At 34.8% G+C, this 4,772-nt stretch overlaps 1 long non-coding RNA gene across 2 annotated transcripts; it reads left to right on the forward strand.

The window, feature by feature from the left end:
• The first annotated feature begins 144 nt into the window (after positions 1–144).
• Positions 145–4,493, forward strand: LOC119587145. 2 transcript variants are annotated; one of them, XR_005229992.1, is made up of 3 exons: positions 145–212; positions 1,698–1,953; positions 2,255–4,493. It is a non-coding gene; the product is annotated as an uncharacterized LOC119587145 (long non-coding RNA). The 2 variants fall into 2 exon arrangements; XR_005229993.1 differs by lacking the exon at positions 145–212 and adding an exon at positions 219–404.
• Positions 4,494–4,772: the final 279 nt, after the last annotated feature.

Raw genomic sequence — 4,772 nt, forward strand, 5'->3', positions numbered from 1 at the left:
ACTTTGATTCTACGAGCTTCGGCGACAAAATTTATACTGTTAGCAAAATAGAAGTCAGCAATACAAAAACACCATCACCGCCTGTATTCATAGAAGTATTTATAGAAGTAAAATGATTTAAGCCCCGACCAAAAGTTTAGGCTCGTAGCCGCCATCTTAAGAGGATTTGTTTTGGTCGCAACATCAGCTGTCGGCCCATGAGCGTATTTCTGGTAGTAAACTTTTTTTTAAAGAGCTCTATTGCCTTAAATGATACTCATGCTGTTAATTTGGTCCTTTGATGAACTCTGCATGTGAATATGAATGCGGTTATGGAGCTATAGACAGGAAAAAGAGGTTTCCAAACGCCGTCGTTCCGAGTCGAGTCAAGGTCATTCATCCTCCCACCTTGGAGGTTTTGACAGGTGAATGGGCGGAGCAGGAACTCATAGTTTTTTTTTTTTGGCAAGGTGGAGCTGTTACTAAGTAATATCTCTCCAGATTTTTCGTTTGGTCCCTTCTCATTGCGTTGGTTACGGTTTTCACGAATGATCTTTGTACCATAGGTTGTGTGACAGGTTCAGGGTAAGATGTTCCATGGAGGTAGATAAAGCAGATGTTTATGCTCATTTATATATGTATGGTTTGAACTATATTGCAAATGGGAATTGTGTGATTGTCTGGAAGACACCTAAAGTGGCTTTTAAAACAGAAAGCTCTTCTCATATTTGTACCGGTTGTGTTCTGCCTAAATCTAGTTGAAACCTCTTACAGTTATTTGTGATTTATGGCCTACAGTCTAGACCGGTAATTGCTGTAGACTCCAGACTTTGTCTTACACCAAAGGGCAACAGATTTCCTATTTGTATATTCTGGAAAGTGGAACCTGTATTTGGTTCTGGCCATGGAAGTCTACAACGACTATCTTGCCAGAATATGTGGCAGAGGACTGTTGTCCCTTTCTAATGTTGACGGTACAGAGGCTTTGTCAAAGTACAAGTAGTAGGTACACAGCCATCTATGCATTTACTTGTAATTGTTCAGAGTAGGACCATATGGGCCACGTCAAATGACACTGTGGCCTCCTCACAAAGTTAGAGTTTGGATTGGTGTCTTCATGGATGATTTACCAGAGAGATCTATAAGCCCTTACCAGAATACATGGGTGAAAGGGTGTATGCTCTTAGCAGATTACAAAGTGCAGAAGTAATGGCATAACTAGACTTAGCCTTATGAGTATTAATTTGGATACTTCAAAGCCTTATGAGCATTAATTTGGATACTTCAATAAGTGATTGTTACAACTAATGATGTTGTTTTATATGTTATATATGGCTATTGACTATTTTCCTTCCATTTGTCTGTATGTTTTAGACATTTACCAAGCATTTTCTCATAAATTCATTGGCAAAAAAGCAGCAGTCTAATCTCTTGTCTTCGCACAGTATGCACATTGGAAGTTTATTGGCCGTAGCCACAAGACAATGAGGCCATAGTGATCATTTGATGCTACACCACAATTCTTGGTAGATTATGTGCCTTCCACTGCAGATCACAACAAATTTCAATTAGGAAGAAGTGGTAAAATTATAAGAAAAAGTCTTCTTTTGAAAGCCACCTAGGATGTTTTCCTAACATTTACAATGATTATACTATCTAGTATATAACCTTGTTAAAAAGCTTTTTATATAACAGCCTAATTAACATCCCTTTTCCAGGTGACCTGCTGTGCAACATTTTTGTTAATTCTTTGAGGAACTTGTGGCAGCAACTAACTTTATATAGTGGACTTCAGAGGCAAACCTCATTGATGATGATATTAAGAAGATGGTAGTGTGGCGCCGCATAAAGAATGGCATGTCTGTGATTTTGCTGTTAGCATTTATTTTCTATATTAGTTATTGTACAAGAGAACTCTACACCCGCATATTAAACAACCGTAAATATACTCGTCTCATAGAATATGAAAAGGAGGTAAGTTAATGTTTATACTTGACATTAATAGTTTCAGATCTTTCATTTTTCCTGATAATAAAGGATATTTTTTATATTAATAAGGCAACCTTGTCTGAAAGACTGACCAGAGATTACTGGATAGAAAGAAGGCAACTAGTTTATTAAGTTTTAAAGAACAGAACCTCCAAAGCTAGCTGTCCACTTTGAAGACACCACTCAGTAGATCCATAGGAGTGGGAGGCCTGTATAAGACTGTGTGATATGGCTATCTCTTAGTTATAAATAAGCATGTCTACAGTTGATCTATTGCTTATCACAGATTGATGCCTTGACCAACATGCTGGGGGATTACAAGAAAGACGCCAACAAAGTGCAGCGAAGCCTCCAGCTCTTACGTGAGGCTCTTGACCAGGTGGTAGTAAACAGAAGACCAAAAAGTATTAGTGATAGATGATGTCTGTTGACAAACCCAGATGAGGTTACCTGAATATCTGTTTACTAGGGATAATATTTTTAGGTGTAGTATATGCTTGTTCATATCTCTATGCAGATGAGGGGAAAATTCAGAGTCAGGATAGTGAGACAGGAGTGTGAACTTTCTCATTGCTCTTCTTTCTGCCAAAATCTTGCATTTTTGTTACTTTGTTTTTCTAAAATGGCATGGCATTATTGCAAATACTGTTATATGGCAAGTCCTCTCTTATCTTTTACATTACTGTTCATTCTTCCTGTCCTCCATCTGTGGATATCTGGCAATCTGCTGTTCCTTAAATAGTTATTTTTTATTTCAAAACTCAAGCAAGTGAATACCAAATGAATTGCCACAATGATATATTAATGGGGAATATGATAAAGGATTCCCTGACTGTTTTTTCTGTGACTATTACTACTGTGTAATTAAATTATATTGGTGCACAAAATTAGAAATAGTGGTCTATAGATTGTCAGCTGTAGATTTAGAAAAATATTATTGATATTAACAATCTTCTTAAATTTGTTAACATTTTTTAGAAAATTAAGATGTTAATAGTGCTTTTCCATAATATGGTTTATGGTTAGACACTTCTGTGATAGAAACGTGTGTAGATGACACATTTGATATGTCACTGTTCCCATAGATGTGAAATGTGTGGGAGACTTTATATATATATAACTAACTTACACACTTGTAGATTCCTTTTAGGGTTAAGTTTTGCCTGGTTATTAATTCTGTATCTTATAGTGATTTAATAGTATGTGTCTTTCTTTGAAGATGATTCAGTATATTTAAAGTAACCAATTTTTTTTTCTTCTTCTTCTTTCTCATTATTAAGTTATGTATGATACATCTAACCTGCACTTGACTAGATCTCTCCATGATTTAGCAGGTTATGGTAATGGTGGCATCAACATCATCCTGTGTATGTAATTAAGGCTTATATTTATTAGCAGTTTCATTCATATTGAGATTACCCCTTTGAGTGCAACTCTTAGTTTAGATTTGGCTTGAGTGAGAGGTAATTGTGAGCTTCAGTTTGTACTACATATAAAGTGAATTTATATTTGAGTACTTTCATATGCCAATATCATGAGAAAAAATTCAACATCCCCTGTATCCAGTCATCCATCAGAGTGTAACAAATGTCTTATTTTTGTAGTTCCTAGCTCTTCCTTAATTTTTGTTACATGATTGCATATTACAGTTATATAGTGAAAATCAAAACCTGCTTCATAATACTCCATAAACCCATCACCATTTGTATATGATCAGATGACGTAAAAGTGTTTCTGATATATATATTCCTTGCTGATATGGTGAAGTTTGTATATGTGCGCATCTTGCATACATTAATTGTGGTACTTAAAGACATGTTCATCTGGTTTACTCATTCAGAGAATTTCATATTTTTATCTAAAATATTGTTACTTTGATTAATGAGGAAAAAATGGAATTGCCAAACGTGATCTGCTTTTGGACAATTATTCCTCCGAGTGTCATTTTATTTGTTTTTCCTCAGAAAGCATGTTTTCTATTTACATATTGTTTAACCTCTGTTAATTTTTTTCCCAAATTATTGTCATTTCATTTTAGTAAATACTAGGTTTTTATTTGTAGAAAGAGAGGGATTTCTCACAAAAGAAGCAACTATTTTCAAGAACTGTTTGTTCCAATATAGATTTTAATAAATTAACAATGCCTGCAGCTATTCATAGTCTAGAATATTGTATTTTGTTGTAGTGAGATCCCTCCTCCCCAAAAAAAGTAATGACAATGCATGATTTAAAATTTTAAGATATTTTTTGCCATTGATGATATATCTGGTACTTTTAACTTATGATAGTATTTGACTTATACAATTTGATATGCACTCTGCATATAATTTATCAGTACAAGGCTTCTCTAGAATTCCAGAATAAATAATTGTTATATTTACCCAGTGGTGTAGCTGAAGGGGAGAGAGGCAGTTTTTCACTGATGTAAGGGAACCCCCATATGACAAGTGCTAATTCTTTGATTTGAAATAGTTATGTCCAAGCAAAGAAAAAAAAATGGATAAGATAAGATAAAAGATGTTTTATATCATGCTTCATTAAACCTTTAAAATATTGGCTTCCTAAGGGACCTAACCCTCTAGACCACCAAATGTTTGGCTATGCCACTGAATTTACCTTTAAATCTTGGATGTTATCATACAAAGCTGTAATTCTCAGAAACTGATAATGAATTACCACATAACAGATATTTGACGCTAAAACTAGATGTTACTGAGGTGGAAATAAGTGTTTAGAGCAGCTCATGATTTCAGTTATTACCCAGAGGTAAATGAGCTGAGAGATGCAGAGGACTTATATTCCAC

The sequence above is a fragment of the Penaeus monodon genome, chromosome 22, assembly GCF_015228065.2.
Source record: "Penaeus monodon isolate SGIC_2016 chromosome 22, NSTDA_Pmon_1, whole genome shotgun sequence".
NCBI classification, from domain to species: domain Eukaryota; kingdom Metazoa; phylum Arthropoda; class Malacostraca; order Decapoda; family Penaeidae; genus Penaeus; species Penaeus monodon.